Source organism: Gobius niger (genome assembly GCF_951799975.1).
Source record: "Gobius niger genome assembly, chromosome: 9".
Classification (NCBI taxonomy): domain Eukaryota; kingdom Metazoa; phylum Chordata; class Actinopteri; order Gobiiformes; family Gobiidae; genus Gobius; species Gobius niger.
The window spans coordinates 25912727-25926548 of record NC_136860.1 but is presented as its reverse complement, the minus strand read 5'-3'; the positions used below and the strand labels follow the sequence as shown (position 1 = coordinate 25926548).

General features: G+C 39.5%; 1 protein-coding gene across 1 annotated transcript in view; it reads right to left on the bottom strand.

The window, feature by feature from the left end:
- htr1fa (5-hydroxytryptamine (serotonin) receptor 1Fa) overlaps nt 1–13822 on the bottom strand; it is a 36606-nt gene that overhangs the window by 2565 nt on the left and 20219 nt on the right. Inside the window, exon 2 of the mRNA XM_079563460.1 lies at nt 958–1060. The gene's annotated coding sequence lies outside the window, so the exon portion shown is untranslated. The remainder of the gene's footprint in view (nt 1–957; nt 1061–13822) is intronic.

Sequence of the window (13822 nt, the reverse complement as noted above, 5' to 3'; positions counted from 1 at the left end):
TAAAAAACAAGGACCAAATCAGCCTTACTGTGCTAAACCAGCATAGTGATCTATACTTTCAAGTTGACCATTCAGTAACAGACTAGAGAGCGGAATAAGAAAGTGTATCCAGACCAAGTGCTGAAAAGGATGACCACATTAAAAAAAGGAAAGTTATTATTACAAGTCAGAGATTGTCCCACAGGTTCCGATGCACATGTGTAGAGCTGTATGCATGAACGTAATTCCTTGTGACCTTTGTTTTGTGACTGTAACTGTAGAAAGAAGTAGAGAAAACCAGCACACTGACAGCTTACGTCCGCTTTTATCACATTTGAGATTTTTCACTAATTTGCACTGCAGGCCTCGTTTTTTGCACACGATTGCAACAAGCAGAAAGAAGAAATGCTTTGAAATGTATAACCTTGTCTCTGATGGTTTTCTAATTATGAATTACCCTCTAACACGATCAGCTAACACAATGCACCATTAGAACACTGGAGCGATGGTTACTAGAACTTTGAATGTATTCCATTAAAAATCACCCATTTCCAGCTAGAATAGGCATTCACAACATTAACAATGTCTAGACTGTATTTATGATTAATGTTATGTTATCCTAATTGAAACAAAATCAGCGTTTGTCTTAAAAAAAATAAGGACATTTAAAGTGACCCCAAACTTGAGCGGTAGTGTATATATAAATAGCCAATAGATAAAATGTGTCTTTATTTAATTATTCAAGAAATTGGGATATTTAAATCATCCACATATGTTATAATTCTACATCACCTCTCCATTAAGGGAAATATATTTGGTACTTATACATAAAACATGCTCCCGTGGATTAAAAAGCAAATTTTCACTTAAATGCTCCCCTGAAGATAATAGACTTTGGCAGCGCTCAGAGTGCTAAATCATTAAATGCATCACAGCCTTGAAAATCTATTACGCTCTTCTAAAGTAATCCACTGGTACCTGTCAAGGTTTGAATATGGCTGCTGTGGCTTCAGTGTGCTGCAGAATGGCCTGTGTTGTCTGTGAGCCGTTCCATCACATCGTCGTATTCACTCATCAACACCTGTAAGACACGGAGAGAGCGAGTAAGTGTTAGTGACCCATCATTTTTCTGCTTCAGCTCATCTGCTGGCAGCTCGTCCTGACTTTGTGCTGCAGAAAATCATTAGAATTGACTAAGTTTCATGTTAGGTTAAGGCAGTGGTCACCAAACATGTTTCTCAGTCTGGAAGAAAGGCGATCTACTAGTGTAAACAGATGGAGTTAATATTTTATTGACTAGGTTCAGGAGCAGGACCACGCCTCAACCAACACATCCTTGCCACTCGACCAATCCTGTCATCACCTAACCACACCTCTAATTACCCAGATACCCATCAAGCTAATTCAAAATGGTTTGGGGGGGGGTCCGAAAGAGCTGGGTACACGCCCGTTATGGAGCCCACATCCACCCAGCCAGCCATGATTACTCACTGTTAATAAATTCTTTGATCACACCTTCCGTCGTGGCATGGTCCTTTCTAAAATCTATGTTTTCCTCTTCCAGTGAATTATGCAAGTAGATATTTGTGAAAAGGCACCATGCATCTAATTATAAAGCTTTATCCTCATTTATTTTGCTCACAAACTAGCTGGTGACATTGTTGTGACAGTGACCCTGAAACGTGATCCTCAAAGTTGCAAAACATGCTTATAAGACTCAGAAATGTGTTAGGAAGGGAACACAGCATTTCATAGAAAATCAGGTAGAGCCTTTAATGACAATTACAACTATTTATCTTAGAATTTAGTGTCTGGACCATATTTAGTGAAGTCTAATGGAACTCACTATTTTCAGTCCAGAGGTCTTTTAAAATTTGCCTAAAAGCTAATTAAAACTTATTTGAGAGACAGGGAAAATAACCCCGGGAAGTGACATTTACTTTCAGTCACAAGTTATGAATTCAAGACCTCCTGGGGCTATGCCAAAGTTCGTGATCTACTGTGGAGACTGGGTTAAGGTTTACTTTATTATCCCAGAAGGAAATTTGTATTTGACCTCCATGTGGCCTTGAAGGTCAGAAGCACAGGGCAGCCAAAGTGCAGCGCCCGCAGACCCATCTGCAGATATTTTCTATTGCACAATGTTCCTTCTTGCAAGATCTATCAATGATTATCTTCAAATGTAGCACATTTTCTGTTCTTTTTTAATTACTTTCTCCAGTTTGTTTGTTAGTTTTAAGTAAAGCGCATTACAAGTGTAAGGCATTGTTATTATTATTTATATCACATTATTTATATTCACAGATACAATCACAGAGCTCTTCATAAGACACAAAAAAACACATTAGAAGAACAATAAGAAGTGGGTGTACGTAGGACGTGTACAGGATCACTCAAACATGCATTAAAATACTTAAAATGTAACTTTTTGCTTGTATATGTATATGTGCTTAGAAAATGGATTGGATGGGAATTGTGCTGCACTGAAACACTGATGCACCTCCTCCCTCAAAAACTGCAAAAGACACAAGTGTCCTTTCTCCTGTAAACGTGACCAAGCCGATCTACAACCACTGTTCACAAAGCTGGATCAGAGCCAGGCTGTAACAGGTTCAGGACCGAAGCCTCTCAGAGCTTGTCCCAGGAGCTGCGTGTTTGTGTTCAGTCAAAATCAAATATCAAGAGTGCCTCTCTCCACCTGAGAGCTACCGCCGAGACGGCAAAGTGAAGGGCAAAACCGAACTCTGCGGTAAATCAGGATCTCATTAAAGATATGAGTTTGTTGTCAAAGAGTTTCAGCCGCTCACAGACAATTTTATGCTGTGCTATCAATGATGAATGGTAGAGACACAAGCAGGTAGGCATCTCTATGGGTGTTCAGAGCTGTTTGTGTCACAAGCTAAAGTACCACAGTGCATGTTTAACAGATAAACAGCGCTCACAAGGCTGATCTATAAATGGTAAATGGTAAATGGTCTCAACTTATATAGCGCTTTTCCACCTACATTAGGCACTCAAAGCGCTTTACAGCAAGGATCCACTCACCCATTCATACTCTCATTCATACACCAATGTACGCAGACACTGGGGGCAATGTTGGTGAAGTGTCTTGCCCAAGGACACAACAACTGTGTACACTTCCAGGAGGTGGGATTCGAACCCCCGACCTTCCGATCACGAGACGACCCGCTCTACCATATATATATATATATATATATATATATATACATGAGCCACAACAACCACATATTGGTCAGAACAAAGACTGCTGAACTTCCTGTGCCACCATCATCTCAACCATATGTACCAATTTTCCAAGCCTTTTCCAAGTCTTTACTATTGTGCACTTGCAGACGCAAAAACAATTCTATGCGGAAGGAACTGTGGAAAAACATGCACAGCTCCCCATAGACCAAATCAGAAAAAAAAGCAATTAGACCTATGTGACATAAACACACCTCAGCTCCTCCAGCTCGCTCAGTTATTGATCAGCAACATCATTGGTCCTGTAAAAAGTAAATCAATAGAGAAAACAAACGCAATTATTGGTCATGGATTAACCCCATACGTGGTCATTTAATGGCCACGCTAAGGTATGTCCATCGCTCTTCTCCTCTCCGCCGCGTTCTGAAGATATGAGTGGGAACTGTTGCTATAGAAACACAGGAGTACAGATAGTTAATGTGGTTACGGAGCAGAGGCAGCCAAACTGTGCAGAGGGTCTAAACAGATTCCCCCATACGGGACCATGGGGCCAATAGAGAGGAACAGGTTGTGTATGTCTGACCTTTAAGTGGACCTATTAGTTGGAGCTTATAACTGGCTCAAGTATTGATAGTTCATGTTTTATGACTTAATATGATGTCCACGTATATTAAGCTATTTAAAAAACAAATAAATAAATAAAAAGATGGATGGCAGATCTCTGAGGTTTCTTTTTTGGGGTGAATACAAACCGCCAATGATTGTGCAGAGTACACCTCCAGGTTCTATATAATGCAACAAGATCCAGGAAATACAGATTCATTTCTGCTGTATAGTACAAGAAACAATAAGGTTAGGGGTAAACAATGCGCTTGATGGGGAAACATTATACTTAAACCTCAAAAGTACACTTTGAATATGTTAATTCTGAGCAATTTTAAAGTATTATTTAGACCCAATACATTTTTCATTAGTTGTGTTGGACTTAGTTGGATGTCTATCCTGATGCAATTCCATTCATTTTGGTGCAAAGCTTGAACCACTTTATAATTAGAATACAATGAAAGTATAGCACTCTTGCTTCACAGTAAATATGCCTCAGGTTTAATTCCTGGCATGGTCTTTTTTCTCTGGGTGCTCCAGTTTCTATATACTTCAATCCTTCATTTGACAGTCTTGCAACTGCCTAACACTTTTTTTTTTCTTTCTTTTTCTTTCCAGCAAACAATAAAGCATTTTACCTTTATGTGTTGCAGTTTAGATCACTAATGCGTGGTGCAAAGTATTGATATGTAAATGCAGAGTTGGTGCCTCCTATTGTGTAATGCGCAGATGCTATAAATGGTTTCTGTTCCTGAACATAATCACTGCATAACTTCTCCCGGGGGTGGTTTTCAAAAAGGGAATAATACTACAGGGCAAGTGCTGTTCTATGTTGTATTTACACTATCAGTTACAAGTGGCATTTCCAGGCATTTGGACTCATAGTTCTATATTAAGATGTGTTTTTATTATTAAATGCATTTGAGCTTCTCTTGCATGAATGCCAAATCATTTTCAGGGTTCATCTAATACCTTTATGAAATGCACAATACAATAGCACCACTCCCAAGCTTGGATAAATGAGGATAAATGGATTGCATTGGGAAGGGCATCCATCACTGAAAGCTGTGCGACTAATTCATATTCTAATCAACACTTTCTGTAGGAAGCAGATTTGCTCTGGCAAGCACAGTGCTGCACAGAAAGTAGATTAGAGTTGCACAATGATTTGTTTATATTTTTGCTTACTGTCTAACTGTGTTTTGAAGTTTATTCTCAGTCACGCACTGTCAACACTTTTCACAAGTAATTAACTCCCAATGTGCGTTCAGATTTTAGTTGCTCCTCGTATCCTCAGCCTCATTGTAATGGCTCCCACAGTTTTCTTTAAGCTCAGGCTTGAAATTGATTTTGAGTTTTCATCAAGAAAATGACATCCAAAAGTTTAAGTTTCACCAGAGACCTGGATATGGCTGACAATTGTTACGAAGTCGCGGGTACACTTCATTACATTGCCTCAGCTTCCAATCACATCTGGAGTACAAATGCTTTTGCTACATTTCCAGAGCAAATTGCCTCACTCCCATAAAATCAGCCATTGGAGGCTATTTAGTTTCTTCACGCGACTAACTTTGGTCTTTAAATAAACAAGCTCCATTTTCTGTATCAGAAATAGACTCAGTACGGTGAACACATCATGTTTTTAAACAGAAAGATACAGGTGAATTCCTGTTATATTTTTGGCTGTCTGAACTGAGGTGCTCTGAACACTGCATACAATATATTTACTACTACATACTTTATGCAGAGGCGGGTAATACTCAGTTACATTTACTCAAGTGTTGAGTAACTTTTTGATTAAACTGTACTTTGTTGGTAAATTGGACTCAACTTATATAGCGCTTTTCTACCTTTATCAGGCCCAAAGCACTTTACAGCAAGGAAGCCAGTCACCCATTCACACTCTCATTCATACAGCAATGTGCGCAGACACTCGAGGCAAGGTGGGTGATGTGTCTTGCCCAAGGACACAAAGACAGTGTGAATTTGCGGGAGTTGGGATTCGAACCCCACGACCTTCCAGTCACGAGACGACCGGCTCTACCAACTGCACCACCGTCACCTTGGGTAATAATGAAGTATCTTTACTCTTACTTGAATTAAAAATAAAAGTTATGGTGAGTAAATGTACCTGTAGTTTTTTACAAGTTTTGTTTCTCATAAGAGCTACTTTATCCTGCTCTCGTCCCATTCGAGCAAGAGAATAAGTTTGATTATGTTTCCCATGTATTTATGATTTCATTCAAATGTATGAAACATAATGTACATATGAAAACATGTATTGGTTTGTAAGATGCTCTAATAAAATGATCATAATTAGAGAGTCAGGTAAGTCAGACTTTTACACTGAAACAGTTACTCAGTGTTCATAGTACTCAAGTAGCATTTCCTCCAACTACTTTTTTACCTTTACTTTTTCTTTGGGTCACTACTTTTTACCTGTACTTATTTATTATTAATCATTTTGGTAACACTATTTGACAGTGCCCTTGATTCATTGTACTTAACTAAATTTAAGTACAATGTATCAATGTAACATGCTCTGTAACAATGTGTAATATAGGTTAGATACACAATGGAATAATATGTATGTAGTTTGTAGTTACATAATGTAATAAGACAGAACTCTTACCTTAACCTTAAGCCCTAACCCTAAGGGTCTCATGTCCTATTATGTACCTACAAAGTACTAATACAATTTATTCTACTGTGTATCTAACCCATAGGTACAAGTTATTCCAGATTGTTACAGAGCACATTACATTATACAAAAGTTAGTTAGTCCAATGTATCAAGGTAGTGTAAAATCATATTATAATATCATTATTTCAAAGTAACGTCACTCTTTCTTGAGTAAATATTTTGGCTCCTCTACCCACTTCTGACCTTGTGGGACAGAACAACAATCACATTCTCTAGGTTTGGCAGTGGATTGTGTCATGTTTGCCAGAAATAAATTAAATTGATAATGAAACCCACCCATAAAAGTATATTTCCTGATTACAGTCTTTATTTATGTTTCTGCACCATCTACATTGAATGTGTCGTGTCTTGCCAGATCCAGAAATAAGAGAAAGTATTTAATCCCAACTCAAAGTATACAATCCAACAGATGAGCACAATTTGGCTTTCTATAAGATTACAAAACAGGGGAACATTAAACATCCCCAAAGCCAGCAGCAGAAGCCCGCAGTGACATTCATATTGAGAATGTTCTCTTTGTGCAACACAGAACTTAAAATGCAAATGATTTTCTGAACACGCATCATGATTACGGCTGTGCATCTGTTGAGCTCTGTCACTCTAAACATGTATTCTTAGCCTGGCGTAAATGGGTGAATCGCTTGAGTGTGAACAGTGCCAAAATACAGCTGTATACAGTACGCGCCTGCAAGTGTGAAGGGCCCGGCTGCTATGATTGACAGCATATGTTTACCGAGTCTACCCCTTCATTACGTTGTATTTATCAGATATGCGGCTCCATCATCTTTAATCCTGCAGATACAGTGCAATCACAGACACCAAATGGGCTATTATTCTACCGCTTCCCTGCTCATTATATAACTGCGTGTCTATAATAACGGCCTATACATGGTTGTTATATTGTATTGTCTGCTAAGGTTGCGCGGAGTCACAAAAAGTGCGATAACCCCCCGGGGGAAGCTCAGAGAAACCAAGAGAGAAGCAGAGAGGACAAAACAAGACTCCTTGTGTTATTGATGCCAGTGTCTAATCAATAAATAATGACGCCCAGCTCAGAAAGGAATATGCTGAAAGTTTGAGATAGAGCATCAAAATTGTAACTTGGCCGGGACACAAGCGTGGTCAATAATCCACAAGTCAGCGAGAAATGCAATAAGGTGAAATATGCCTGTCAGACATTTATTTTTATTTCGTTGGGGCCTTTCTTTGTTCCGTCCTAAACTACCGACTGCAAATCCACTGTGCATGGTTCTTCCCAAAACTGGCTCTGTCTGCTAAAATGAACTCAAGATCTGAAGAGAGTCCAGGGGAATGCACTGCAGTCACCTACTGTTACTGACAGGTTGCCCTGAGGCACCGGTTGAAAGATGGGTCATTTATTCACTCCTGGATGGCAGTCGTGCAAAGGTCTAAGCCCTTGTATGGGAATTGGAAGGTCACCTGTTTGAGCCCAGCCTGAGCACATGTACTGTCGTAAATATGCAAATACTGTATGATGAAAAAGAGGACAATGACAATAGACAGGTGGGAATATGTGTAATGTAACTCAAAGTTGAGATTGACTGAACCATATTTGCTGTAATGAAAGAATTCACTACAGAGGCACAGCAGTATTTGAGCAATTATTTAGCTATCTATCACTGTTAATGATACATTTTTACTGGCAATGTCACATCACTGTCATGAACCTTCAGCTTGGTGAAAAATACACAACATTGTGAAGGACATATTTGATTTCTGTGTGTAGCCTTCTTGTATGAAAGAGAAACAACAAGAATATGCAATTCCTTGTGCAACTGGTTAAAAAAATATGCTTTTTTAGATTGTCAAATGATTGGGCTGAATGGGAAAAATATGACAATTTTAATTCGATTGCAATTGTTGTTTTGAAAATCTATTATTTCACAGTGCACCTTTTGCATGCAGATGGTTGTCGCCGAGGTTTGAATCCTTGCTCTCACTGGTGCAGACTGTTGTTGTGTCCTTGGGCAAGACACTTCACCCACTAGGCCTGAATGAATGTCGTGCTTAAGTGAATGAATGGGGGTGGTCAGAGGGGCTTGTGACGCAGATGGGCAGCCTTGTTTCTGTTACTATAGCTACAAAACCAGTAAGGAATGAATACATAGTGACTACAGTGTAACCTTGAAAAGCCTGTGAAGCGCAACAATAAACATGTACGCCATTATTGTCGATATGTACAAAAGAATAAACTGGTAATTACCACCAAAGTAAGAATTAAAGGTCCTATATCATGCAAAATCGACTTTTTAGAGCTTTTAGTCATTTCCTTATCAAAAACACCCCCAGAGTGGTTTTTGGCTTCATTCACACAGTTCTCAGCAATCCTCCTGAATCCTGCTCTCTGAGCAGCTGCTCCTCTCTCTCCTGGTGAACGACTGAGTGTTCAGTTGTGTCGTCACAGCGGAACGGAAGTGCTCAGCGTCTGTAATGTAATGTCTTAATTCTATGCTTACGGCCTGATTTTAATTTGTAAAACAGCGTTTTCATTATTTCTGTCGTAAGAGAGAAACAAAGAGAAAAAAAAAGAAAAAAAAAGGATGTGCCCGAGGTGCTTCCAGGTCAGCTGGGGCCAAAACAAACACATCCCTGAGCGTCTGAACAGATCAGTCATGTTTGTGCTGCAGCTGAAGGTGGAGCTCGTTACCTATTCTGGACACACCTGTTCTTTTTTCTTACCTAATGATAATGTCACGGAGGAAAAGAAGCGCGTTTGGCTACGAAGAAGAGGCCACTCGTCAGAAGTTGTTTTTTTCTCTACGTGATTCGGCGACTATCAGCTAGAATAGTGTTTTTCTGTGACTGTCACTGATGGATGTTTGGTGAACCTTCACCTGAATCAAAGTGGATTAACTTTTATAACCAACACAAGTCCCATAATGTAAACAGAGATGGACCAGAGTGGTGAGTCAATCCAAACGCGTGTTAGCTTGTGTGTGTTAGCATGTGTGTTAGCTATTTATGAAGCTGTGTTGCAGATGTCAACTCCTTATAACTGCATCGTGAAGTAACTTCACTTATTGCTGTTTATTTGTATTACGGTAAAGTTGTATGTGCGGAGAGAGGGGGCGGAGTTAACTGAATCGAAGCATTGTGTCTTCCGGGTTTGAAAAATACCTCAAGAAAACACTCATATTTATCACAAAAATTAGTGCTCCATAGTGGTAGAGGTACAATATATCATATGAATGCCTATACTTAACTTTGGAATGGCTAAAATAGCATGATACAGATCCTTTAAGCTTGTAGAGGCCAAAACAGCAAGGTTATGTCATTTATTTCTCATGGACACAGGATGTTTTTTGTTGTTGTTGTTGTTGTTATTGGATTAACTAAATCATTGCAGCCTCAATTAAGAAAACTCTATAAGAAAACTGCCTTAAAGGGTTTTTAATTCAAGTATTTCTTTAGTACTATACCCCTTTTGTAAATGACACGATCCGAATCGACTGCATCATTCATTGGGGCAGTGATGGCCTTTTGTTTCAGCCATGATGTCTCAGCCAGCAGTCGACAACAGGGGTGTATCCAGATAACGCAGGCTGACAAAGCAGAACTCCCACTGTTCACATTTGAGGAGGAGATCACACATTTATCCACTTCACCCGCGGATCACGAAAACATACGTCTCAGTCGCACGGGCACACTCTCTCTCTGTCCCCCAACCCCCATTCATTTGTTGCATGTGATGGACCAACTCTCCCTGTCCTGTCATTATCTGTCACCCAAAGCACCACTTTGTCCTGGGGCGGGCGCTGAGCTGCCCGGTTTGTTGAGAGGTACAAAGGCTGTGCGCGGAGCGGAGCGCATGCCAGACAGATAGTTGAAAGATTTGCAGACTAACTGAGACTTACATATCACCAGGGGAGATACTGATTCACTTTGGTGCTTATATTCCTCATCTAATTGTCTGTCTCCAACAAACTGGCGGTAAGGCCCTATTGTTTTTTATTTTGGTCATATTGTTTTGTACATCATCTGATATTTGGTCTACCACCTTTTTTGGTCCATAGGTTATATTGGATAAGACAGCACAGGGTAAAAGAGGGTGAAGAGTGGGGAGAGACATTCCGCAATTTTTTAGAGCCATGACCGAATAAGAAAATGCACTTTGCTATCTATCTATCTATCTATCTATCTATCTATCTATCTATCTATCTATCTATCTATCTATCTATCTATCTATCTATCTATCTATCTATCTATCTATCTATCTATCTATCTATCTATCTATCTACATATCCATCCATCCATCCATCCATCCATCCATCAATAGATAGATAGATAGATAGATAGATAGATAGATAGATAGATAGATAGATAGATAGATAGCAAAGTGCATTTTCTTTCAGTTCAGCTTTACCCAAATCCAAACGCCTATCGTAACGCCTCATTTGAAAGCTAAGACCTACAAATCTCATCTAAACTAATCATAGGCTGGGGGTGCGACTTATATGCATATCAAAATATATAATTTTCACTTACTGTACCACTGAAAATTGAAAACCGGTAAAGTTTGGAGTGAGCCAGAAACTCGTGAGGGACTGGCGAAAGGGGTTACTCTTACTGCAATGAAGAAAACAAAAAAAGCTCATCCCGGGCTAAAAGCTAGATTGTCACTGCGAGAGGAACGAGCTCACAAATGGGTGCTTGAACAACGTGCTGCCAGGAGAGGCTTGTCAACTTTGCAGTTACACCTTCCATGCCCAGGTAGTTGCCAAGCCTGGTGCGACTTACACTCCGGAGCGACTTATATATGTTTTTTTCTTCATTATGCATTTTATGGCTGGTGCGACTTACACTTCCAGAGTGACTTATAGTCTGAAAAAAAACAATACTTTTCCCCCCTTTTTTTTTCTTTTCATTGCGTTTTGGTTACGCATTTGTGTCACTTTTTCGTCACATTTTTCTTGCTGTTTTGACACTTGTTTGCAAGAAGCTTTCAGATTTACTGGTTACGTTGAGGAACAGGGACATGTTTAAAGTCATTGCAGCAGCCTTCAAGCTGTTTAGAGAAGTTGGCTTAAAATAAAAAGCACCATCAAGATACAACTGTGTGTTATTTCATTAAACCTGCTGACAGTGACACATTACTTTGATATCCTTTGGGACATTAATAAAGCAATCCATTTTAATTACAGCAATGATACAGGTGATTCTTTGATTCCACTTGATTGTATGTTGTTGATGTTGCATAGATAAAAAAAAAAAAAATGAAATACTTGTGTAAGCCAAATTTGTTGTTGTTATTTTACACTGTTAATGAGGCCGTGACTTTGCAAAGACAAAAGAATGAACCTGTCAAAAAATATTGCTGACTTCCCACATCTTACAGTGATCTTACCCAAAACATTGACTTAAAATTACACCAAACAGAAAGCATCGGTTGTGGAATTTACTCCGCAGACTGAGCAAGACTGGGATGCCAAGCGGCGCGGTCAACCGTAAACTGACAATTGGCCTTCGAGGCAAACTGACTCAAAATCAAAGCCAGAGCAGAATTACCATATTTGGAGGAATCACAAATGCATTATTTCAAGGTTGAGTCTGCAGCATGTGAAACTAATGGAGGCAAGTCAAGCGTTGTCTGACACAGCATTACAGAAGCACATGGTATGGAGAATTAATTCACTGCAACTGCAAATAAGAAACGTGCCTTGTTTGTTCTATTTGACTTCTACTGCTTAGAAATTAAAAGCCAGATTGTGCCTAATTATGGACTTGCAAGTAATGAAACGTAATAACAGTGTTTTCCATAAACAAATTACAGCGTCTGTTATTTAATGCACAGTATAATCAAACTATTATTATTACTGTTATTATGGAGCTAATTGAAATGCATAAACATGAGGTATATCACACCACTAGAACCAGATACAAAACTCAAACTAGTAGATATTGGGCCAGATCTTGTGGCGGCGCATTCTTGGCGAATTATTTTCCGAGTGGCGGCGCTATATGTGCCATTCGCCTCCGCCACCTCTGAGGGGGCGTCACAAGAGGAGGTGACTGCACTGATGGAAACACGGCTGACATTCACTTCCTCGTTTACATTGCGCTGTCTTGCGTTCTTTCTTAAGCCTTAGGTTCTCACAGGTCAAACTAAAAACTTTATCTACCCCATCGTGAGCTAAACGATGTTCACGTCTCGAGAGAAAAAGAGCTACAGCGTCCGCTGTGGCGCGGATCGGCCGCGCTTGGCGTGAACGCGAAGCAAAACAAAAGCACATGTTCACCCCACACAACCACTCTCCTGGACGCGGAGTCGATCTGGTTGGAAGAAAATCTGTGTCTCCACCCACTTAAATGCGCTAAGTTTGGAGTGGCAAGATCACAAAATGTCACGCTATCGTCTCCGTTTTGATGCACAAGATCGGGCCCATTATGTTTTTTTTAATAATGGTATGTAATAGACCCTTTAATTGTTTGTAAACATTCCAGGTGTAGCTGGAGGCGGGAAGCTAGATACCTATTTATTTCCATTGTAGCTATTGACATAGGAACGATAAACAAATGTCTAACTGTTGTTGGAAATATCAGATAAACCTTATTTTATCGTCTCCAATGTTGACATTCCTCTTGTTCTGGCACCTTAGGCCACAACAGGACCACATTTCTTAGTTGTAGAATCGCTAGTTTTAGCTTAATCTTATTTCTCTTGATCACTTCCTGCCTCCAGCTGATGTCACTGATGATGTCAGCAGTCAAAGGAGGATGTTTGAGGTCAGAGAACTGTGGAGAGTGTGCAATACAGTTTTAAAGGTTGCGTTCACAACATGTCATCATTTCAAACGGAGGAGTGATTTTGTGTCTTTGTACAAAATAGCAAAACAGAAAATCCAAAAATGTTAAACCTTATCAATGTTTGGTACTTTAGCTTAAGGTGTGCTCAGTAATGGCTTATTAGTATGTTAACAGATAAAAGTATAATAAGCAGTGTGTTAATACTTTACAAGCACATTATTAATGCTCATTAAAACTAATGTTTGTTAGTCAACAGACTTATCATGCTAGTCTTAAAACTTTTAGGTCTGACAGAAATTTAGCTTGTGTTTCGTACTAGATAAGCTTTATTGCAGATTCTTGTGCATGTCTGGAATACTATTATGAAGTGGAAAAGTGTTTTGCCTATGAGGTCATGGCAGTGCTGACCCTTAACCCCTGCCTTAACCGAGCACATTTTCTCCAGTTTCACCCAAATCTAAAAGTTTCTCGACTTGAGAGTTAAAAGCCTATAAGCCAGCGTAATGCCTCATTTAAAAGCTAAGACCTGTAAAACTCATCTAAGCGTCACCCTTGTTTTTGTGATCAC